Source organism: Ambystoma mexicanum, chromosome 10, assembly GCF_040938575.1.
Source record: "Ambystoma mexicanum isolate Mex_15411 chromosome 10, UKY_AmexF1_1, whole genome shotgun sequence".
NCBI lineage: Eukaryota > Metazoa > Chordata > Amphibia > Caudata > Ambystomatidae > Ambystoma > Ambystoma mexicanum.
This window is the reverse complement of record NC_090932.1, coordinates 865,134,307-865,160,496: the sequence shown is the minus strand read 5'-3', so window position 1 is coordinate 865,160,496 and position 26,190 is coordinate 865,134,307. Positions and strand designations below refer to the sequence as shown.

At 44.8% G+C, this 26,190-nt stretch overlaps 1 long non-coding RNA gene across 1 annotated transcript in view; it reads right to left on the bottom strand.

Annotated features, from left to right (window-relative positions):
• LOC138493240 (uncharacterized) overlaps window positions 1-3,995 on the bottom strand; it is a 78,435-nt gene extending 74,440 nt beyond the window's left edge. Inside the window, exon 1 of the long non-coding RNA XR_011276324.1 lies at window positions 3,810-3,995. This is a non-coding gene — a long non-coding RNA (uncharacterized lncRNA). The remainder of the gene's footprint in view (window positions 1-3,809) is intronic.
• Window positions 3,996-26,190: the final 22,195 nt, after the last annotated feature.

Below are 26,190 nucleotides of genomic sequence, written 5' to 3'. Positions count from 1 at the left end.
TGGTGAGATGGGCTCTGGGCTGCTTGCAAGTAGCGTGGTGAGATGGGCTCTGGGCTGCATGTAAGTAGCGTGGTGAGATGGGGCCAGGGCTGCTTGCAAGTAGGGTGGTGAGATGGGTTCAGGGCTGCTTGCAAGTAGGGTGGTGAGATGGGCTCTGGACTGCTTGCAAGTAGGGTGGTGAGATGGGCTCTGGGCTGCTTGCAAGTAGGGTGGTGAGATGGGCTCTGGGCTGCTTGCAAGTAGCGTGGTGAGATGGGGCATGTGCTGCTTGCAAGTAGGGTGGTGAGATGGACTCTGGGCTGCATGCAAATAGGGTGGTGAGATGGGCTCTGGGCTGCTTGCAAGTAGGGTGGCGAGATGGGCACTGGGCTGCTTGCAAGAAGTGGTGGTGAGATGGGCCCTGTGCTGCTTGCAAGTAGGGTGGTGAGATGGGCTCTGGGCTGCTTGCAATTAGGGTGGTGCGATGGGATCTGTGCTGCATGCAAGTCGGGTGGCGAGGGGTTCTGGGCTGCTTGCAAGTAGGGTGGTGGGATGGACTCTGGGCTGCATGCAAGTAGGGTGGTGAGTTGGGCTCTGGGCTGCTTGCAAGTAGGGTGGTGAGATGGGCTCTGGGCTGCTTGCAAGTAGGGTGGTGAGATGGGCTTTGGGCTGCATGCAAGTAGCGTGGTGAGATGGGATCTGGGCTGCTTGCAAGTAGGTTGGTGAGATGGGATCTGGGCTGCTTGCAAGTAGCGTGGTGAGATGGGGCTCTGGGCTGCTTGCAAGTAGGGTGGTGAGATGGACTCTGGGCTGCATGCCAGTAGGGTGGTGAGATGGGCTCTGAGCTGCTTGCAAGTAGGGTGGTGAGATGGGCTCTGGGCTGCTTGCAAGTAGCGTGGTGAGATGGACTCTGGGTTGCATGCAAGTAGGGTGGTGAGATGGGCTCTGGGTTGCTTGCAAGTAGCGTGGTGAGATGGGTTCTGGGCTGCTTGCATGTAGGGTGGTGAGATGGGCTCTGGGCTGTTTGCAAGTAGGGTGGTGAGATGGGATCTGGGCTGCATGCAAGTAGGGTGGTGAGATGGGTTCTGGGCTGCTTGTAAGTACGGTGGTGGGATGGACTCTGGGCTGCATGCAAGTAGGGTGGTCAGTTGGGCTCTGGGCTGCTTGCAAGTAGGGTGGTGAGATGGGCTCTGGGCTGCTTGCAAGTAGGGTGGTGAGATGGGCTCTGGGCTGCTTGCAAGTAGGGTGGTGAGATGGGCTCTGGGCTGCTTGCAAGTAGCGTGGTGAGATGGGATCTGGGCTGCTTGCAAGTAGGTTGGTGAGATGGGATCTGGGCTGCTTGCAAGTAGCGTGGTGAGATGGGGCTCTGGGCTGCTTGCAAGTAGGGTGGTGAGATGGGCTCTGGGCTGGATGCAAGTAGGGTGGTGAGATGGGATCTGAGCTGCATGCAAGTAGGGTGGTGAGATGGGCTCTGGGCTGCTTGCAAGTAGGGTGGTGAGATGGGCTCTGGGCTGCTTGCACGTAGGGTGGTGAGATGGGCTCTGGGCTGCTTGCAAGTAGCGTGGTGAGATGGACTCTGGGTTGCATGCAAGTAGGGTGGTGAGATGGGCTCTGGGTTGCTTGCAAGTAGCGTGGTGAGATGGGTTCTGGGCTGCTTGCATGTAGGGTGATGAGATGGGCTCTGGGCTGTTTGCAAGTAGGGTGGTGAGATGGGTTCTGGGCTGCTTGCAAGTAGGGTGGTGAGATGGGCTCTGTGCTGCTTGCAAGTAGCGTGGTGAGATGGGTTCTGGGCTGCTTGCAAGTAGGGTGGTGAGATGGGCTCTGGGCTGCTTGCAAGTAGCGTGGTGAGATGGGGCACGTGTCTTAGCTATAAAGAACAGCCTTGCATCATTACATTAATGTCAGGAGAGGAGAGTAGGTCTTTTGAGACCTTACCCAGTGATCATTTTCTAAGCCCAGCCCTATTTTATGAAGGATCATTGTGTGTAGAGAGGGTGCTGCCACAGCTAGAGTAGCATGATTGCCAGTAGAGAAGATGGTATTGGACGGGAGGTTGCATAACATGTTTTACAGGCTTGATGCATCCATGTAACTAGCCATGCATGTTTTAGGTCGGAGACAATCGTGTCCTCTAGCATAGACTCTGGATGACGATATTTGGGGTGTGAGCAGGAAAAAGGAGGGGTGAAGGAGGTCTGTGGGGAGAGATTATGCCAATGTAATGTGTGCCCCAGCGGCGAGGGTGTGTTGGTCAAGCGTAGAGGAGCATATCTCACCAGGCTAAGAGTTGTGCATTCTGCCCCGCCCGCTTATGCGTGGGCCATCATTTGGTGTGCTCTTGTCGCGGGTGAATGAATGCCTGCACGGCCTCTCACTCCATGCAGGCAGCAGGGGGGAGCAAGGGAGAACGGCCCACGGGAAGCCATACAGGCATCGATGTGCGCACTCCCCGCATGGTTGCCGTTGGGCTGTGCTGCGGCGGCACTCAGAAAGGAGACTGTCAATCAACTCCCCTCTCTGCCTCCGGTTCTCTTCTGCTGCTGCATGGGCTCCATGGAGAGCGTGAATGGAGCAGAGATCTAGGCCCGGGACCGTTTCACAAGAAAGATATGTTTTAAAAAAAAATCGTAGTGTAAGATCATGAGTGTTGTGTGAATGCGTCTGTTTTAATGCGAGTAGTGTGGATGTGTGTTGAAGTGAGTGTGTGTGTGTTTGCCTTTGTAATGCAATGTCATGTGAAGTGGTCTTATATAGCGCCCTTCTGCCAATAATGTTGGCGTTACTGCACGTGACTCTGCAAGATAAAGGGTTTCGGGATGTTATTAGGATAGAGGGATAAATAGATGCAGAGAAACCTGAGGTGCTGGTGAGAGCAGGGCGGAAGTACCCATCACCTGTGTGCCAATGTGGAAAAACTATTCTTGCGAGGGGGTATCTATACAGGACGGGCCAGCGGTAGGATCAGCCCCTTGCTCTGGGAGGCACCGAAAGTTTGTTTGGGTGGATGTTAGTGCAATAATAGGGCAGGGTAATGTTTAGTTTCTGGCCCTGGTGTGTCTTCTGACAAGGTTGCAAGATGTTGGCAGTAGGAATTTAGTTGGGGAGGAGAGGGCCGACAGGAGAGGTGGGGTGGGGTCCAGTGGCTACCTGGGGCTTGGTGGCATGGATTTCATTGGATCGGGTGATTGAGGTCTGCTCTGGAAACTTGCAGCGAGAGGAGTCACAACCTTAACAACCCAAGTAAAATGATCAGGTTTGTAAGGAGTTTGATTTAGGGTTAAACAGGCTATTTACAGTGAGATATTAATTTGTGACTTAGAGAGAGACACACTTAGGGCCTTGTTACAAGTTTGCTGGTCCGGTAACAACGGTGACGGTAAGCTACCGTCACCGTTGTTAATGGACCGGCAAACTACGAGTCCTGCTCGCGGGTGCCTTGCCGCCCGCCAGGTCTGACCTGGCGGGCGGAACCGGCACCCGCGAGCAGACCATGTCGGATGTACCAGCATCATTCACCATTCACTAATATTTTCCGGCGCCGGGGAATGGGCAATTACCAGGTCCCCCAGTGCTGTAATGACCTGGTAATTGCCCATTCCCGGGTGCCGGAAAAAAAATGACTCCGGCAGAGTCATAATGAGGCCCAAAGTCCTTTTTGTTAAGCGTAGAAGGTTGTGATTATTGTTCTTAGTTGGGACGTCTATCAGTTTGGTCTGAAGCGTGGAGGGCTTGCAACACAGGCATGACACCTAGACACCTTACTACACACGCTGAGGGATTGAGCAGGTTACTTGTAGTGTAGCTCTTGATTCGTTGCTGTTCCTACAGACCTGTTTGTTGAAAGAGCCACGCCCGAAGCAGTTTCCTGAGTGTCAGGTGACTCCCTTCCATTCAGAGGTCTTTAGGTGGGGTGTTCCAGAGTGTCTTTGCTAGTAGGGGGAATGAGGATGTTCACTCTCTTATCTTCTTGAAGTCCGGATCTTTGACTAATGCAGACTTACTGGATCCGGCATGCAGTGCTGGAATATTCTTCTGAAGGATAGTGGCTCCTTCCCATGGTAGTACCTGTGGGCAATGCAGAGGGTTTTGAAATATATTATTTTCTTGTCAGTAAGCCAATGAAGCAAGCGCAGTGCTGGGGAAATGCCATATTGCGCAGCAGTCTGGCCAATGCATTTTGGACTTTGTAGTTTTCTCATGAGATCATCAGGGAGTCCTAGGTAGAGGCCATTTGCGTAGTCCAGTCTTATAAGCACAAGTGATATCATGGCCATGGTTTTGTGGGTGAATGTTGACTATAGGTTTGCACTGCCAGCATGAAGATTTGTATGAAATGGCAATAATAAGGGCATGTATTGGCAAAGCCAGCATGAATATATCTCCTTACAGAGCAACAGCACCGGCATAATAGTGTCAGAAGGGCATTTTACAAGACCATTTACACTACATTATACAACCATAATGTAAATGTTTTATGATGGCATACATTGTGTGCTCTGGCATCCTTAAAATGCATTGGAAAATACCTCTGGTAGTTGTGACCTGGCATCTATTGGACGTTTTCAAGTTTTACCTTCTAGAACCAATTGTAAATGGTATGGATTCCAAAACAATTTTTTACAAAATGTTCGCAATAAAATGGATCTATTTAACTCATGATTTAAAAAAATGTTTTCAGTGGGGAACCCTCCTAGTTGGTCGTTTCTGCTCATTAGTTGTAAACAAGTATAGCCCTCCAGTAAGATATTCGCCATAAACCTCTGCGTGAGCGCGCTTAGAACTGTCACACTAAGGAAACATTTTTCAAAAAAATTGAATAATTCTCTGGGTGATTCTCCCGTGTCACCCAAATGTACCTTGCCACATGTAAGAGGTTTGTGGATTAGTGACAGCAATCACATAAAAAAGTGAGGCACCTCAAACCCTGCAACCCTGTTCAATCTCAGCTTACAGGAAGTGTGATGGCTGCAGGCCTTCATCCCCAGTAGTGTGTGCAGCAATGCACGGTACTTGGGCAGATGAGTGCTTGCTCCAGATTCCTTTTTAAAGCATATTTGTGGAGGCAAGATTTCCCATTGGTTACCTGGAGTCCGGATGAACTCTGTCAATCACACATGGAATCATGATTCCACTCTATACAGGTCCGCGTGATGAAGATACAACCACAAAGGCTTGCCGTCACTTACACCAGACTTGACATTAAACTTGATTTCAGATTTTATCAGAGGTGGCAGGGCACCCTCCTTTACATTTTCCTTTTCAGAGACATGTTGATTTCTTTTTGTGAAATGTGTGAGCATTTCTTTATTGTTATCCAATTCCCTTGTAACGAATCAAGGGAATTTGTCCCTTCTCTCCAAGGGTGAGCCTCCCCTTTTGAGGCTAGGGAGGTTAGCCCACTTTGCAAGACCCTCCCTAGTCGATTGGGCAAGTGGGACCTCATGGGTAGGGACTCCCCCCTTAGGTGATAAGTACTCCCATTCTGCTGAGGAACTCCCTCTGCCATTCCCAATGACGGTGTAGATGGGGCTATCTGATGTGCAAAACCATACTAAATTCCAAGACTTGGCTAAAAAGAAAACCAACTTGTACCATTAGAAGCCAGAAAGTGAAGCTATCCCTTTAAAAGAAAAACCTTCAATTAACTGCGATGAGGAAGTTGAAGAACAAGTACACGCCGAACATAAGCGAATGAGAGGAATGCATGCGAGTGCTGGGGAGGCCCCCTGAAACCATAACACCTGAAGGAGGTGGAGCGTGAGAGAGCTGTGGAGCCTGCAATGTGCAGAACTGCTCTGAATGTGGGAAGCATTTGCTGGAGAGCCAGCGGATGTAGAGCCTGAGGAGCCGAAGGAACGCAAAGCCAATACCCAGTGGTGGCATGTCCACGAGAACGAAGTAGTGAGCAGGATGCGCGCATAATGATGCCAATACCACATTGCTGAAGAGTCAGCTAATGATCCGGTCACCAGAACGGATACTGAGACAACAAGAGAACGAGAGAAAGTGGAACAAAGAGGACGCTACCCAGCGTGAACTGACAGAGAAACAGAACGGACGAGAAGGTCCCAGGAAAATGCAGGCCCCAGAAACGCTGCCCATACAATATTTGAGGTAACAGGGACAACAGGAGGACTGGGAGGCCGCCGAGTTAGACGAACTGATAAAGAAGGTGACCAGAAACTATGAAATAATTGTATATTAAGATGAAAATAAAAAGGAGACGAATGCAAGAAACAACCATCAGGAGAAGGGAGTAATTCTCCTGACCTTAGTTTGTTAGAATAGTGGTAGGGTCAGTTAGTAATAGTTGTGGACAGCAGACTTATTCATTTGGACATTTCCTGATGATTGATGAGTACCTTATTTATTTACATAGGCAGGGAGGCCTTATTCTTTAATACAAAAATGTCGGAAATGTTCTTATTGTTTCCGACACTTTCTTCTGACCCACCACAAATGTTGCTAGAAGTGGGATGCTAAAATCCTGAGATAGAGACAACTCACACCCTGCACAAGGGTATATGGTAACACCTATAGATAACCTCCCACCAATAGGACTGTTAGGTATAAAACCTTCCTAAGGACAAAAAAAATAAACATTGTTCTAGTTGAAAATGTACGACCTATGGCCCTTAGTTCCAAACTACCCGAAAATTCAGACCCAGAAGAAGCAGTAAAATAACAACCATGAAGATCTATCCCCTATAATCTAATGGGAACCAAGAGAAATCTGAATGTAATCTAACTCAAAATGTCTTTTTTTATTTTCATCTGCCATCCATCAATTAATATTTTTTCTTCCACCATCTCTTACATAAAGACACCCTTTTATAATTCTTTTAGTGTTTTAATTTAAGTTTCTCAGCCAAACAAACCAATAGTTCCACATCAATGCATATAATTGTCAGGGACAAATATTTTAAAATAATCACTAAATATATTCACTTAATAAAAAGACAATTAATTTAGAGTGGACTTTTTGTGTCAATTTCTTTTCATTAGCCAATTTCTACACCCTACATTGATTCAATTTTCCGTGGTCTTTTTTTCTAATGGATGTATTTAATGTAAAATGTATCAGTCTTCTTGTACAATATCACTTCCTATGTGCAACACGTTTCGAGTATGGGAAAAACCTAAAATATCCCATTCATCTCCAGCATCTGTGATGAATCGAAGGAATGTGTCCCTTTTCTCCAAGGGGGAGCCTCTTCCTGTGAGGCTAAGGAGGTGAGCCTGCTCCAAAACGCTCTTCCTAGGGGTCGAAGCAAGTGGGAACTCACTGGAAGAGACTCGCCATTGGCGGACAAGGACTCCCGTTCCTGTAAGGAGCTCCCTACAGCTAGGCATACCTTGGACTGTACATGGGATGCCCTACAATACTACAAAGTAGTAAGACTTCAGACTGGGACAAAGGAACACTCTATAGGCGTTGTTATTATCAAGTAGAACATGTCCCTTTAAATCACAAAGTCCAATTCACTGGGACGAGGACATTGAAGAATGCTGACCTTGCAACACCTGAGAGAGAGAGAGAGAGAGAGAGAGAGAGAGAGAGAGACGCAAAGGGCAGGGGGGTTTAATGCTGCAGCATGGCATGAACACTGAGGGTATAATCAACCAAAAGCATATAGTGGTGCCAAGGTCATGGCAAGTGTGACATCTGCCCATTTTGTAGGTGTCACGTTTGCAAGCAGGGGCTAATAACCCCCTGGCAACAGAAGAGAATGAGACACCACAATGGAGCAGAATGATGTCAAGGAACTCCAGGGACGCGCCTGCATCCGTGCGCAACATTGAGTAGCTGTCAGTGCTGGAGACTTCGCTATGAGCGGGCATACACAGGCGGCTCTCTGGCAGCACCCCTCGTAGCTGGGCCGCGTCCCTGCCTCTTCCTGTCAGGCCCCACTGACGCAAAGCTAAGTAGCGCGGCAATGCCCCTTTGCCGATTTATCGTTCCCATTCCCAGAATTACCTGCATGCGGATCTAACAGGGCGAGAGGATTGGAAGACTGGCTGAATTAAGCCTTGCCACTAATCCCAGTGTTAACCTAATCAGCGCGATCGTGCTCACGATCACTTCGGGATAATTGTGTTGTCGTTTTGTAGACATTTGGCAAAACGCAAGGGACGGCGATCGCAATGGCTCTCAGAACGGGAGCAGCAGGGACACATAGCATCGCACAGACTATATGGAGGAAAACCAACATGTTTCCCTGAGGTAGGTGGTCACTGTGTGCTATCCAGTGTTCCCTAGCATGTTCAGTGCTTTCTGTGCTATGAGAAGGTGAATTTACTTATTGACTTTGCAGAGCTAAACGCCAACGCTATGGCAAATCCCAAGAGGGAGCCACCAAAAGGGTAGGACCCCGGAGAGAGGTGGTGGTGAGACTACGGAACAGCCATAGTAGATAGCCAGTCTCCAAAACTTCACCAAAACCACCGGACAGACATTTCTTTGTGGCATCCAGGCCCTCACAGAAAACTGTGAGAATGTACCAGGCGAAGGGAGCCCGAAATAGAGAACTCTGATGGAGAGACACAGACAGCAAGACAATACCAGGCAGAGGGGGAGAACGGGAGTCACAGGAGGACATGCAGGGATCATTATACCATGCAAGTAGCTCATGTCAGTAGAAGTGATGAGGCAAAGTTCAATCAGAAGTTAATGAACTTTAAAGACTGTGACGCAAAAGAAACTAATTCTAATAGTCTAAGCTTGAAGAGAAAGGAACAGTGGCTAATAATACCATGAGGAAAGGGGGAAAACAGTCAACATTCTCTACATGAAATACAGAATAGTAAAGAGAAAGAACCTTATGAATCAGAGTTCAGAAGAACTTACCAATTGAAATGTGTGCAAAGCCAAGCAGGCCAGAATTAACTGAATTATAATCATTCAGGAGAAAAAAGTAGTCAGAGTAATAATTTAAACCAAGAATATGTTGAAATTCACAACCTGGATAAAAGATCTTAGAAAAGATCACCAAAAGTGATGTCCAAGGAGGCGAGGAAAGCCAGTGGTCCCTTTGAAGAATTACAAAAACGAATCCATGAAAGTCACAAGGGATTATGTAAGAAGGGTGAATTAAGCAACAACATTGTCGGCTGGTACTGGAAATACCCTCAGGGGAAGAGAGGCATTCTTCTGTTATAAGTTAGTTTTCAAAGTGGTACCATCAGACAGGTTAGTTTGGACACCAGACTTAATTCTTTTTGGACTTTGTGGCGTGATGGAGTAAGGAGGCTGGCACAGTGTTCTCTTTTTAGCTATACAATTTATTAATAACTCAAATAAAGTAAACCTGTCTTTTTCTATCTCTAGCGTGGTCATCCCTGCCTCAACAGATAATACTTGGGTGCTTGTCAGGATGACTGTCAAAACCAAAAAGTGCCATCCTCTGTGCAAGCCAACTACTATATCCCTGCCTCTAAGTATTAAACCACCCAATGTTCCAGGCTCCTCTTAACAAAAGCAACAGAAGAATGACCCCCTTATACTACTGAAATCATTCTTTCTTGGCTGACTTAACAGCAGTCTCTTGTGAAAGCATCTGTTTTACCAGAAGCACTTGGATCAGGAGAATGACTCCATTCTACTGGTCTACTTGGGGGATTTCTAAAGACTGTTCCTTGATATTCTCTTGAACAAGTTCTTAAAAGTCCTTTCACTTCCTCCCAAGGATTAATAAACAACTGAGTTAATGTTCTCTCAATTCTTCTTCTTACTGTTGATACCCTCTTAGGGCTTCTTGTATCTGGACTATGGGGGAGATTGCTCCCAGACTGCTCTTGGTCCTTTGGATCTCTTTCATGCAGGTTGGGTTTCCTATTTTGATAAGGGTGTTCACTCCAGAGGCACTCTTGCTAGTTGGGACTCTTGGCGTCACTGCTGTGATGAGGAAATTCACTCTTGAGATATTCTTTACTTAGAAAGTAGCTTTGATGTTTGGGAAGACTGTACCTATGAGTTTCTTTTCTTTTCCATCCTTGAATATCAGTACTAATGTGCCAGAGTCTATTTTCAAGCAACACTGGACTCTTGGTTTTTTGTTGATCACTGTGATGAGGGTGATTACTCCCGAGTAATACTTGCTTCTTGATTCTTTGGGTATCACTGTGACGAAGGGGATCACGCCCAGGTAACATTTGACTCTTTATCTAATTTGAACATTCCCCTGGACCTCACCTGGGTCTCTTCCAACTCCTGTTACTTTGGCTGGAGTTGGAGTGCATCTCCGGTTCTTCCCAGGGTCTTGGGTCGGCTTCCCATGCACTCACAACTTCTGCATGTCTGTCTACATTGGTTCCCATCTCAGTCCGTCTCTGCAGCACTGTTCTGCTTGCGGCAGTCTGGGCACAGTTTCTGGGCCACTCTGTCCACCTCCTGAAGGTCGCGCAACCATGACTTCCTTATATTGATGTATGATATTTTATTTGCATAGTGGATGTTGGAGTCAGTCTGTCCAGACTCACAGAGGGCCTCTCTGACTACTGCTCGAAGTTCTTGGTCTGAGAGGCTGATTGCCTCTCAGTAAGTCCTCTTCTTCGAATTGGAAATGTCCCCGGATGGTGTTTTAGGACGCCAGCTTCCCTCGCTTCCGCAGCAGACCAGCTTCCTGTTTTCGGAGTCCTTCTTTAATCGCTAATCTATACATCACGGTTCACCCCCACATAACGTCAAAGTCTCTTTCCAGTTGTTTGAGGTCCTCTTCATGCTTTCGTGAAGCCACCTCATTGCAGTACCTTGGTAATTTATCCTAGGGTTATTCTTCATGTTTCCCTGCATCTTCTTCATCACAGTTATGTTGGATCTTCCTTGTGATTCAGAAGAAACTTTACAACAGCACACAGTAGTATTCCCAGAGTGTTTATTAGATGGATTAACCAGGGGAACTTTTGGGTAGCAGTCTCACCTCCATAGCCACATAGAGAAGGGCTCCCCTCTGGGGAGAAGTGACGAGATCCTGGGAATTATCACAACTTTCACATATGACGGACAAGCACCTTAGTTAGAAGATAGGCAGGGATCACCCATAGTGATAGGGAAAGCTAGGCTTTATAATCTTAATTTAATTTAAAAAACAGTGAACCATGTCCTTAGAGTGTCTGCGTCCTTCTTCTGGCTCACCACAGGTCTCAACATTTATTGTATCTCAATTCAAATACTATCCACAATTTTACTTTAATGCTAAAGAAAATTGGCAAAATCTGTATCAGCCACCGAATGTGATAACCCCATATGTATCACCTAACTAACCACTATCTTGCCCTAAATACTTAAAACACATCACAACCTTCCTAGCTGTAAATATAGGACACATCAAAGACAAATACAAATCAAGATATGTATGCATAAATATAGTATAACGATGAAAGAAGATGTCCTTATATCCATTTCAAGACACACCACACCCCCTGCGAAGTCACCATAGGCGATGCTATCAATGGAAAAGGTGTCATGGGCTTGTCACAAGGGGTGTCATTTAGGAAACAGTCAGGTCGTGTGGGTAGGGTGTTGAAGAGGGAATGGGGGCACTGTGTTAATTGATTAAGGTGTGGCGGGGTTGGCAGTCCCATGATCACAGGTGTTGCCATTCCAGGGGGCTGGTTTGGTGGAGCGCAAGTCATGGAATGCCAGGTTACATGTCATGGTTATTAGGTCTTCTTGCGGGGACTGTTCTCCTTGATGATGTATTGATAATCTTTTCTAGACAATGCCCCATGTTGCAGGTTGAGCGGCACAGTAGTACTCCACTTTCCCTCATGCTATTTTACCACTGTCCTCTTTAGCAGAGGCACATTTGTGTTCTAGCACCTTTAAGCGTCTTTTGTGTTCGATGTAATTACAATAATAGATCTCAGACCAAATAATCGGGCAGACTCAAAAAATATGGCAAAGTACTACTTTAATATCAATTGAATAAAGCAAGGTCAACTGGCAGACATTGGACTGATGGTTGCAAACTCACAAACAAATTTGATTGCATGGAAGTTTTATACCCCAGTATGCCTCATCTATAGCGTCATTCCACGTGGCAAAATACATAACCTATCAAAGGAAGGGATTGGTGAAGGGAGCATCTCTACTTATAAAACATATAAGGATTAGTGCATCATTGGCTAAGCCGTATCTGTAGGGCACGCCTTAAACTACCTCTAAATATGTATAATACTGATTATAGTGGACATAACAACAGTGGACTGGCTTCTGCAACATTGTATTTTAGGTTGTCCCCCAAGCTCACTGATTGGTTGGTCTACTATCCCAACCTTGGACTTTTGGCGCCCTAGCAGCACCTACGGAAAATGAAACCTATGTTTTTGAATCCTATCAGATTACTTCCCATTTTTCCATCCTCTCTCCTCAGTAGGCCACAAGCCAAAGTCTTCTGTTTGTAGTTGACTTTGTGCCTGTTTACTGTCCTGGAACATTCAAGGGAGTGTGAGCCCACCACTATCTTAGCTTAAGGCTCTAATGAATAGCCCGTTTTTTTCGATTTCTGAGTCACATGTGAAGCAACCACAAATTTCCATTACTGCTATTTGATTCAATTTATGCAAGCTGCTGTTGCTTCCCTTGCCCTCTAGAGACTTGCTCACTCTATCTCATATGAATTTTGCACACTTTTAATTGACCAACAGTTTGGCTCTCACAGTTGTTTTCATCTTCTTCCATCTATGACGAATGTCCCACATTCAGAGTTTATCCATGTACATCCTTTGTGCTCTGTGCTTATCCATTGAAAATAGCATTGTTAACTCGAAGCCAAACCTTGACTCATCATTGGCTCTGCACACAAAACTGTTTCCATGTGTCTCCTGATTCTTACAGCCTCGGCATGTCTCTGAGGTAGCTTGCCGCGAGCCAGGGTCCATTTTCGTAATATGGCCGTCCTTGCCATGTTAAATATTCCTCTATAGCAATCTATACGCTGTCTTTCTTCCTTGCATTATTGTGTATTTACAGTTATTGGTCAGTGAGTTATTTTATTTTATTTAGATCCATGATTACTTTAGCTTTAGGTACATATTACTCTTACTGCTTCAGTTGCATCGTTACTTTGTATGTTCATATTTTTTCAACATAGGTTCATATATCTCCTTCATGACATCACTTTGTCCTTTTCAGATTTCACCTTAACGTACATGCATGATGTCCACATGTGCATTCTGACATCTTGGCAGGTGAAGTCCTTCCATATGGCATTGTTCCATACAACATCCTTCCACACTTTCAGTGTGAGGGTACATTCTGAATGGCTGTCTTAGTGCATAATGTCTCGCATACACTGGATGCGATACAGGAACAATCTAGGGGGGTCCCATCTATGGCTTTTCTCCAACTGTTCCAATATGATGGCGGCGAGGGGGCAGGACCTGGCAGGATAGCGTCTACCTGCTCCTCTACATTCCCACCTCTGGTTGAATTTTTGAACAAACTCGCTTCTTCCATGGCCTTTATCTCCTCTTCATCATTTGCCAGCATGTTTTCTTCATCCTGCTTCTTCTTTGGGATCCAAAACTTCATCACCCCCCTCTGGTGGCCTGCATTTTTTATATGTTCATCCGCACTCCATGTCATGTGGCAGCACTCTCCAGAGTGTGCACAAAATATCCAACATCCTACATATTTTTTCTGATTCTTAGGGTAATGGAACGTGGTTCCTGTGGGCAGAAGGGTACTTTTCTTTATATTCTCCTGGGTACTGGCTTCATTTTACATCTGCTCACCCGTTCCAGCATCGATGTCAATTATTATCTTCAACCAAATAACTTTCTTGGCTGTCTTTTGGCACTGTCCCAAGATGTTCCTTATGAGACAGAATCCTAGCAATATAAACTCTAGTATTGCTCCAAGTACTTTAAAAGCATTTGCCAGCCAATTTGAAATCCACAACAGTAAAGATGTAAACCATTCGTCTCCTGCTGTCTCATCAACTTTTTTGTATGCAGGATCGTCAGCATGATTATTGTGTATGTCTGTGTTCCCTTTCCTCCATCATGAGATGGTATATAATGTACAGCAAGAAGGCCCGATCTTGGCACACATGCCTCCTTCCATTGCTGTAATCAGGTTTAGAACCTACCTGTTCTGGAGGGTTATCAGCCTGATGGCCTTCAATTCTTCTCTGATTGCATTGAATCCTTTTATTGTTGCATTTCGTCTGCAGAGCTCCCATCTTGCAATCTGCAGATGCTTGGCTTTTACTGCAGCTGGAAGTCCTTGCAAGACTATACCTGTCAGTATCATTGCCGTCTTGCTGAACAGTTTATGCTCATCTTGAATATTTTCATAGGTCTTCATTGATTTTGCTGAGAAATAATTGCTTCTCTGCAGTCGGCGGAGTTTGGGTGATCTCTTCATCCTCAGGCGCTCATTCATTTTTGGAAATTCATCAACATGCAGGTCACTTTGGAGAATCACCAATGCTGATACATGTAGCATTACGATGGAGCATATTCCTCCCCAATTCATATGCAACGGTATGTAGGCTCTGGATCCACAGGCCCCTATATCGATCCATTAATACAGCAGTCCCTTCTTTCATTCCTGGAACTTCAATTATCTGTCCCAATCCTTTGATTTTTCCCACCAGGATCAGGCCATCATTCTTGAAGCAAGTTGTTGCACTTCTTAGTGGTATTATAGATACTGGTCCTGCTTCATTGTCGACCCATCTGAGTAGCTTTGAGTACTTAGCCCATGATTCCAGACATTTGTCACTCGCTATCTGCACTATGCTTGCTGATTCGTTCTTCAATGGAGGTGCAGGGCAGGTCAATATTCCTTCTTCCCATCCGGTACTGGTGAACACACATCCATATATCACTAGCTGAGGTCTTTCTCCTCCGCATCTTGGCTCTCCTGGTTTTTCAGTAATTTCTGAATAATTCAGCATCTTCATTTGGACAACCTTTATTCTTTCTGGAATCTGGGATGGATACATACGTTTCTTACTTGTTCATGCTAGTCCATTTTCCATGCTTCTTGTTTTCACATAGGTGTCTTGTGAATACCAATTTTTATCGCCATTGTAACATAGCCAATTTCCCTTCAAATTGTCCTCTGCTAGTGCATGCTGCTAGATGACTGAGGCATATTGCATCATGTGAAGACATTTCTCTTGCAATACATTTTCTTGCTGCATTCATGGCACACAGTATTCGAGAACAAACATAACAACTTTCATCTGATGCTCTTAGGCCCACCTCTTTCATGTGCGGGTAGCATAGGTTATTTTTTAAATTAATCGAATTTTCAAGATATATATTTGTACCTTCCTGGTTCTCCTCAATATCCCTTTTAAATCGAAATAGACTCTATGTTATATTATAAAACGGGCTGTTTAAACTTTCAGTGGGGACAACAGTAGATGTTTCAATAATACCCTGCATATCAGAGTTATTTTTTAAACACTTCGTAATGCCATAATAATTAGGAGAAAAACACAAATCATAAAACCAGCTGATATCACCATCAAAATTACATGAAAACCCATCAAATTTCTGGATGGCAATGAATTTATGAAATGTTGAAGCCTCCCCATTTTGTATTTCCTTTAATATGCACATTTGTTATCTCCTTTTAATCATTTCTGTATAAAATAAAAATGGAGTATTACTCCAATTATCACTTTCCATACAATACAATTATTCTTAGGGCCCTCCAAAAACGTAACCATATTTATTCCTCTTCGTATTAGGGCTGAATAAGTCTGTAATATGTAGGAAAGAAGAGCAGAAAGAATGTTCATACTAGTGACGTGTGACGGGAGGATAGCTCTGTGGCAAAGTGAGGGTCTTGGAAGCAAGACCACGCTCAGCACCGAGATCTCATATTAAGATGGCCACCACAACTACAATACCACCAGGTAGGTTCCAGCATGCCTTGGAATCACACAGCAACATCCAGCAACCCGATTGGGCAAGATGCAGCTTTAATGCGGATACCTCCCTGAGCTGGGAGGTGATGCCAGCCTCATTTAAAGTCCCTGTTTTAAGGCCCATGGAGACTGTCTTTGCCTGTCTTGCCGGGCAAGCAGGCTTGGACGAAAGAAATGCTGCCTGGCACTTTCCTGAGCCTCCTTCAAGATCCACTCCTGAGCCGTTTTTGATGCACAACATCCCTCCTTGTATTGTTGAGAAAACATCAGGTCAGAGGCGCAGTGGCCCCTCGTCCATAACTGCTGTCTCACTCTTATGCCACCCCCATGCATCCCTGGGCTCACCTGACCAGCTCCTATGGCTGGCCCCCCATTCTGGTGGCATCTCGACTCCCTCCAAGCCATTTTTCTCTACCCATCAGAAGTCTTTCCCATCTGCATCCCCACTCCCACCACCTTCGAGATTCCTTCAAGGCCTATTCAGGCCTGCAGCCCCAAAAATTCCCTCCAATTCCCTCACTCACTCTGCTCCACTACCCTCCTTTCCTGAGAGTATGCAGCACCTGCTACCTCCCACGTACAGACTTATCCACTCATCCTGAAAGGCAATGTCTCGGACTGCGGGGGCCCCACCAGCAATGACTTCAAATCATGACCCATGCTTAATGTTTAGTACTTTTCTTAAAGCTGTTGACTGTTGCCCACTCCTTCGTGTCTCCCACCCTTCACCTGCTGACTCGCCTGCACTGCACTTTTACGCTAGCTCACCCTCATGGATGAATTAATTTACTAATTGTAAGGTTTTTTGGGATTCTGCACTTTGCCATGATACGGTGCCCTATACGCCTTGCATATCTAGAATGTAATACACTGTGTGCTGCCACATTCTGTCTCTACAATACTGCCTCTCTGCCTGTTGCTGTGCAAAATGACCTCTTGATGCTGCAAATGTGCTACTCAACACCGGTTGCTCCCCCCCCCGATGCCCGGTTCTTGGGCCCCTCAGCTCATTGCCTGGGCAAACTACCCCAACACAGACTTTGCTCCAGAACACACCCAGACTACACCTCAACTTTCCACCCATCACCTACAGGTCCCAGATCTAGTGAAAGGACCTCTACTACCCTACCACACCCACCTCCAAGACACTGCAGTCCTCAAACAATACCCCCACCTCACAACCCACAGAATCTCTCAAATGTGCTCTCATCAATGTGAAATCCTTAGGCGCCCATGCAGTTGAAATTTACAACCTCAAAGTGGAATTAAAGCTAGACATTCTAGCCAGTACAGAGTCCTGGCTTCACAAGGCCTCTGGACCACTCCTTTCTTTTCCCTTACCACCTAACTATACTATATTTAGATCTGACCGTATAGATGCGTCAGGAGGTGGAGTCACCCTCATAGCCAAATCCTCACAACAAATCAGGATCTGCACCCTGCCCCCCACCCCGGGGTAAGGTTACTCCTGAAGTTGACCACAGAACCCCAAACTACAATTAATGCCCTCTTGATATATAGACAACCCAACTGACCCTTGAAATGTCGCTCTTGATCATGCCATTCATGAAACCTGCCACTAAATTCATCATACTAGGTGACATTAACCTTGGATTCAAGGACACCCCTGACCCTAAAGCAACCGCACTGTCAGCTTCTCTTAATGACTTGTGCTTCACCAAACTCATTTCCTCCCCCACACATTCTAAAAGACATATCCTGTACTGGATTCTTAAAGCCAATGTCCATATTAACATCGATTCCATTGATCCAGTACCCTGGGCCGACAACTTAATTATAAACTTCACTATGTCCCTTATAAAGCTCAACAAAATCCTACTGTTGCCACTGAGCCCCATGTTAGTCCGCAACACCCGTAAACTTAAGCAGGAGGACCTAAAACCACCCCCCTCACTGCTCTCAGCGTTCACGCACTGAGTTATAGCCACTCTGCCCATGACTTAGCCACCCAATACCATGTCTGTCTGCTCCCTTCCCTGAATATACATGCTCTGCTTAAATCCAAAATCACAAACCCTCATAAAAGTCACAACTCATGGTTCTCCGAGGAACTGGTCCACCTACGTAAGGAAAAATAACTTTCAAACACCTTTGAAAAAAAACCAGAAGAATTATCAGGCCCTCGCCGCTTTGGCCCTCAACTATAACAAAGCAGTTGCTACCTGCAAATCCAATAGCTATAACAACATAATTGCTAATGCTAGTTCCAATAGCATGGAATTAATTGCAATCCACTGGGATCTGGAAACACCTATTCCTCCCGTCGCCAGCACTCATGCTGACAAAGCTTGGTGCACCACAATCCAAGATGCTCTATCCCATAAAATTGAGTCATTGCTTACTAAAATCAATGCCAAAAAAGCCTTGCTAGCTAGCAAGCCACAGATACTCAACCCGAACCCGGTTACCACACCCATCGCAGCTGATACCAAGAACGTCCCCGCCATCTCATTTAGCCCTGTCACACTTGAGCAAGTTGCAGTTACCATTAGATCACTCAAACCATCTTACTGTAAAGGCAACCCTTGTCCAGCCCATATCATAAAGCTCTGCGCTCCCACACTCACGCCAATCATCAGTGACTTTGCCAATGCTTCTTTCGCAATGTGTTTGGTATCCGTCACAATCAAATCGGCCTGTGTCTCCCCTCTTCTAAAGAAAACTTAACTTGATCCTTCTATCCCAACCAACTACCACCCCATCATCACTGTCCCTTTCCTGTTAGAAATTCTAGACCGCCTAGCCTACGCACAAATCCAGCAATTCCTTGAAATCAATCACTTGCTTGGCAAAAGGCAATCTGGTTTCCGACCTAAGCACAGTACTGAACCCGCTCTCTTGGACTTAAAAATACAAATGTACTCCATCTGTGACTCTAGCAACCTAGCGATCCTACTCCTACTCGACCTCTCTGCAGCTTTTGATTTGGTGGACCACAATATCCTTTGCCAAGACCTCAACCATCATTTCACTTCTCGCCAGAAGCAACCTTGTGGATTAAATCCTTCTTTAGTGGTCGGACCATGCAAGTCTTCAGAGGTGAAAATGCTGCTGATACCATCCCTGCCATACTTTGTGTACCTGAAGGATCCTGTCTCTCACCCACTCTTTACAACATTTACCCTAAATCCCTATCCAACCTCCTTGATTTCACAGGAATCATCTTCACCAATTTTGCAGATGAAAACGAGAATCCTCGTCCCACTCTCTGGTGAGCATGACACTGATAACATCAAAATCAACACTGTTTATAGCACGATCCAAAACTTGACGGCCACCCATAACCTATGCCTGAATTATGAAAAAACGGAGCTCCTGGTCATTGGCTCCCCTCATTTGATCAGACACCTAGACCCTACCTACTTATCCTTTTGCATTGATGGCACAACCATCCCGGTCTCAAAACAAATAAAAACCTTTGGAGTCTACCTCGAAGCAGACTTATCCATGAACAGACAGCTTACACTCTTGCATCCTCCACAGCTTACACAGCCAGACCCATCTCCCTGAGCAGGAAATTCCTCTCTCATAGCAACTGCATCACACTTGCTGGAGCACTAATCATCTCTAAACTTGAGTACTGTAATGTCATTCTTATGGGCACCTCCAATGCCAATATGTCCAAGCTCCAACTACTCCAAAACAAAGCACTTTGTGCTGCCCTCTGTTTCAAACGGTCGGACCACATCTCTGCCGCAGACACGATTCCCACTGGCTCCCTGTCAACGCTTGTCTAGATTTCAAAACACTTTCTATCATGCATCACCGCAGTACCTAAATAATTGCCTCAGCCAAATTTCATCTGTACGTACACTCAGATCCAATTCCAATATTTCTTTGTTTACCCCACGCTTCAAGAGCAAAAGGCGGGTGGAGTCAGTTTCTGTGTTACGGCTCCCACTCTTTGGAAGACATTGCCTGCTCACCTTCGTAACGAACAATCTTTCCCTGCCTTCAAAAAACGTACTAAGACCTGGCTGTTTGACAAATATGAGTAAAGTGAACATCTGTTTTACCTTTCTGTATTTTGCTTCCTCACGTTTATGCTGCACTATCGCCATGATACCCTTGGGTCTGGGCGTTGTCATAAATGTAAATATAAAATAAAAAAATAAAATAGTGTGATAATAGGTATCATATATGATGGTCGATATTCTTCTTTCTTCTTCAAAGTCTGGGCTCTTCTCTCATTGTTCTGTTAAGCCTGTCTAAAAAGAGTGTTCCTCGGTAGCTGCAAGTCTATTTTCTCCTTGTCAACTTTAAGAAACAACTATCTTCAGTAGAGTTGAAAAACGATAAACCCTAATCTATAGTGCTTGTGTGCACTTCATTCTCCTTGTTCTCGTTTCTAGCCATCTGACGAGTCTGCATGTGCGGAACTACTTCTCTTGCTTCTCTTGTGATGCCTTCGGGAGGGGCTGATGTTTTGTCTTTATGAGGTTTGACGTTGTGTAGATGTAGCCACGCTCTTCCCCCTTTCAATCTAACTGCAGTGGGGCTAGCTTCCTCTTCCTCATGGGGCCATTCAAAGTGGGGTGTACTCCAGGTACGTATACATTTGTGCACTAGCACCTTGTCTCCTGGAAACAACCTTGGAGGTTTCAGCAACTCTTCTGGTTCATGCAATTGGTTGTCTCTGTCACTTCTTTTTGACCCCACCCTTCTGCTCTTGATCTGTTGAGACATGAAATAAACACTTGCAATCCTTGTTGTTAAATAATCGTGCATCTTGTCACCTAATGCCTTTGCTACACTATGGGTATCAGTTCTTACCCTAGTTTGAGGAGTCAATAAAGTTCTCATACAGCATCCAGTCACCAATGCATGAGGAGTTAGATGGTGATCTGAAACAGGCTGATTTCTAAGGGCATTTAAAGCAAGGGGCAAGCAATGTAGCCATCCCTTTTTAAAAGTGTTGTTTAACTTTCCTTTAATAATCCTTTTAACCACTCAGAGACACCATCCGCCTTGTGCTGAATAATTTGAAGACAATATTATGCTTGTTACTTCCATCGAATGCACATTCTCTATTCAGTTTCACTACTGCTGCTCCTGTATGCCTTTCGCCAGTTGTCTGGACAATTTTCAAAGAACCATCAATAAAAACAACTTCCCCCCTCCCAATGGCATTTTCTCTAGCTTGGGGGATTTCGTTATAATTTTCAATATGCGTTGTGCAATCATGTACATAATCATCCTCTCCTACTGGTTCTGCTATAAACATTGCTGGATTCACTGTCTTACATCTAAGAATTTTGATTGCGGGGTTGGAAATAATCACCTCGTACACCAACGCTCTTTGTGTGGTCAATGTACTTTTGGGTTTCTCTAAAATTGTAAATAATGCATGCTCTAAAAAATCGTTATTGGACACCTGTGAGAAACATGAGGGTGTTCTCACTTGTAGACCCCTCGGATCCTTTGTTAAGGTGCCCAGGGAGGGCCATCGAACTTGGATGTGAGGGAGGGAGGATTACCTGAGCAGGGGGTCCTTGGGGACTGCGGGAGGAGCGCCCTTGGGCGAGACGCAGAATTTTTTTTTTGTTTTTTGCATACACCCCTACCCGAAAACCCCTCTGTCTTTGTGGGATATTGTTATCAAAATCCCGTCCTACCCCAAACTTTTCCCCTATGGAAAAGAAGACAGTGCCATCAGGGGAAACCAAGACTATCCCAAAAACCCCAATGCAAATTTTACCTTTCCTTTGTGAAATCCGTTTCTCTGCAAGCTTACATCCAAACCTCCTTTTATGACAAAAATCGAACCTATTTTTCTTTCCCTTTCATACGACACTACAACCATAATTCCATTCCTCTACTAGAACAGCAAAGGACTAAGACGAGGAAGAGAAGGACTAAGAGCATGAAGATTACAAAAGAAAAACACACTGAGAAACAGAGGACAGACTATCACACTCTGACAGTAGGCTTTCCCACTAATAGAGACAGGCAGTCCCAACCCTGACCAAGCACCTGTAGCCAATTACCAATTCACAGGTGTATAAAAGAAGGCTGCTGAGGGAGAGAAGGCAGTGCTCTTGGGAAGCCAGGAGGGAAGCGCAAAGGCTGAGTCCGGCAGAGGATCCCTACCTTAGTACCAAGCACTGAGCGAACTAGCTGGCAACGCTGGACAGTACCTGGAAGCCAGAGTAGTGAGAGCTGCTCAGAGCGGGAGATGTCCAGGCCAGTGCCCATTCCTCTGGGGCACTGACAAACAGAGGAAGAAGTGCATTCTGGGAAAAGTAGTGCACTACCTCCCAGGTGAAGGGCAGAATTGGGGAGGAAAGACCAGCCAAGAAGCATCTGCTTCCCTCCCGGGTGAATGACGGAGTTGTGGAGGAAGTAGGGGCAGGTGGTGCGACCCTGACCTCAACCCAAGAAAACACTAGACCCGGCCTGTCAGCACGTGCCACCTGGGTGAGTCTAAGAGAGAGAGGAACCCAGTGGCATGTGAGTGGATGAAGCATAACAGAAATTAATGAACTGAGTCCCAGTGCATAATGCGACTGGTAGTTTTTCAGCAAAAGATTCAAACCCTGAAAATGAGTAGCAGAGTGGTCCGGCTGAATTGAGAGTGCCTTTTTGAAAGACTCTTTAAACTGAATATGTCGGAGTGGTCATGTTGTGGTAAAAGACAAGTCCTCACAGTTTCCAAAATCTTCGACAGAGAAACTAAAACAAGGAAGAAGGCTTGAACCCGAATGAAGGGAGTCTACAGAGAACTGTGATTTGCGTGATGCAAACTGTAAAGCAGGCTTGAGCCCGCTGAGTAGAGCCTACTTTGAACTTGTGAAATGCAAACTATGAGAAGGATGCCCGAGCCTGACAGAGGGAGACCTACAGAAAATTGTGATATTCGAAAGGAGGAGGTTTGAGCCTGACAGAGGGAGGCCTGTAGTGAATTGTGATATGGTTGAAAGGAGGAGGTCCAAGCCAGATAGAGGGAGACCTACATTAACTGGTGATATCGAAGAGAAGCAGACAACTTGGGGAAGGGAATCCCTAAATCTTTTGAAATTGTGGCTTAGATATGTCTTTGTAATTTATTGCACATAAACCTGACTTTGGGGAAGGGAACCCTGAACAGTCTGTACTTATCAGGAGAAATATTTTGTTTTGGCAACCTTGTGAACACTATAACTACGGTGAGAGAAACCCAACTACAGTGAACAGTTGTGGTGATATATTTTTAGTTAGGAACTGAAGAGCTGAGAGGGGCTGAGCTGCCTGGCCTGAGAGCCTACGCCTCGCTAAGACCAAGAGAACCATATACTGAAAAGGAGATCCGGACTTGGGTGAGGAAAACCTAGGGGGTCCTTGTGGAATCTAAATAAATAAGTCATACTTCCATCCTGACTTTAAATTTGATGCACCCTTTATGTTGTTTAATTACTCCTCCCTCTGCACATGCATTGTATAATCTTAGGGCAAGTAATAGGTTTATTAGTTTGACTATTATAATTTTGGACTAGACTGTCTAGGACTGTTTCATTTTCTTTCTTTCAAGGGTTAAAATTACTCCCATTCTAGCATTAGGGCAAGTTAGGAGTTTTTCCAAACCCCTTGAAAACTGTTCAATAAACACCCTTGAACTTTCTCTTTATGTTACATTCTTACTTTTGATACCATGAGTTCCTCAGATTATGGTGTGAGGAGCGGAATAAGACTCAACTCCCTCTCTCATCAATGATGTAAAATCTATGGGAAGCTCTGAGTGTAAAACCACTACCAACACTACAGCTATAAAATGAGAGTTACCTTCCAACCTCTAAACTCTCAGGTATTTCTTCCTGAAAGGAGAGTGGTGGAAGGCAACATAATGAGATCAGTGAGTGGGCACAGCTGTAGTCTTGATGGTAGTTTGATGTATTTTGTATATCTTTATAAGTTTATAAATCTGGGTGGGGTGCAAACCCAATGTGATGCGCCTCCGTGATGGGCACAAAACGATTAGACAAAACAAAGATCCTAGGTTAGTCAGTCTTCAGTGTAGGCTGCATACCCTAAATTTCACTTAGTGGTATCTATCAGTTGTGATCATGTAGAATAATAGTTAAAATCCAGTAAGTTCAAAATAAATAAATCAGTTTTATTCACTGGTTGTAGTGGTCTTCGAATGAGACCTCTATATAATTTTTATTTGTAGGCAGATGTATCAATGGCCAATGCATTTCGGACTAATTCAGTCCTTCATCAGGCCGTGAATTGTCATCTTAGTTAATTCAACAGTAATAACACCATTTTCAACATCCTTTACCACAACATATAGTATGTGTCAAAAGTAAGAATAGCAATTGTTGGACATATAGTGATATGTGAATTAGTGCATTAACATAATTAAATCATGGTACCATGTACAACAGGCCACGAGACGTTTGACAAACACACAACACAACATGAGAGAAGACAATACATACCATCTTATATGTCCCCACAATCACCTAATTCCAGGCAGAGATAGGATCCTGAACTCCCTGGATTCATGGATAAATTTCCCTAACAGCTCTGCTGTCTACATAGTACCCCACAGAAAGAAAGACCTGAAGATAGTACCCTTTCTTTCATGTGGGGATGAGCTGAAATGGGTGCTACTGAATTTCTTTTCCTCTCCCATTTGTGTTAATAGGAGTGAAATACTAGGAAGTCTTGTGCATGATAGTATATGGGAACCTCTATGCAATAAAACCACTCAAAACCTATATATCTCTGAGGAAAACCCAGCAGGTCCTTGAAGAATCTAGATGAAGAAGTCATACTTCCATTCTGACTTTAAATTTGAAGCACTCTTTGTGTTGTTTAATTACTCATCCCTCTTCACAGTCATTGAATAAGCTTAGGGCAATTAATAGGTTTATTAGTTTACCTATTATAATTTTGCACTAGACTGAGTAGGACTGTTTTATTTCCTTTCTTTCAAGGGTCAAGATTACTCTCATTCTAGCATTAGGGCAAGTTAGGAGTTTTTACAAATCCCTTGAAAACTGTTCACTAAACACCATTGAACTTGCTCTATGTGTTGCGTTCTTAATTTTGATACCACGAGTTCCTCACAGCAACTTGTGAGTTAACTGCACTTCCCCCTTCCGCTCCCCCCCTGGCACTTCTGCCCTTCCCTCTTCCCTGCACTTGCGCGATCTTAATGACACAAGGCCTAGTAAGATCGTTATTTTGCCCTCCCCTATTCCCCCTCCTTGTCTTGTCGCGCCTAGAAACACTTATGTACAGGCGCGTTATAAATGCCACATCATATCATATATCGTATCATATCACCCCATTGTTATACTTGAAGCTTTTTCAGCAGCTAAATATTGCTCACAGGGATAATGTCCCTTCATTACTGGATGTAAAATCCCTCTGTAGTAAGCCAATGGTTTATGTCCATGTCTTAATGTCATCTTCTATGTAAGAACTGCTGTCATGACTTCTCCATTTGAATGGAAGCATAAATAACATTCTTCATTGTAATCTGGGATCCCTAACACCGGGGTTGTACGGATTGCCTTTTTCAATTCTTCGAAACCGTCAGTCATCTCATGTGTCCATGTTATTGTGCTCTTATCTACTTGTGCTTTAAGTCCTTTTAAAAATGGTTGAATATACGTACTGTAATCTAAAACCCAAGACCTGCAATAATTGCATAAGCCTAGAAACTGTTGCATTTCAGTCGCTGTTTTTGGTGCAACAGTTTTCATAATTGCTTCTGCTCTTTCAGGCGTCAATCTTCTCCCTTCGTGAGAGATCAACTGTCCTATGTACAAGACTGCTTCCTGTCAATATTGTAATTTTTCCTTATCTACCATTTATCCTTTCTCTGAGAGTATGGTCATGAGTTTAACTGAGTCTTCTCTACACCTTTCCTTCATCTCACTAAACACCAAAATGTCATCAACATACTGAATTATTGCACTTTGCACTTTTGCACTATTGCACTTTGAAGCTGAATCTGGAGGGCTCTGTTAAAGATGGAAGGGGACTCACAGTACCCCTGGGGCAAGCAAGTATTTTCAGGTGGATCGTTCAATGGGAAAAGGAAGTCAAATCTTGTGAATCTTCATGAAGGGTAAATCGAAAAAGAATGCATTTTCTAAGTCTATAACTGTAAAATATTTAGCCTTAGATGGGATGTTACACAATACTGTCACAGGAATTGAGACTAAAGGAAACTCAGCTTCAACTATATTGTTTAGAGGGCCAAGTTCCTGAATACATCCCCATGACCCCCCCTTTGATTTATTCACAGGGTACACAGCCTTGTTACATGATGAATCTGATAGCACCAATATGCTTTGCTTCATTAAAG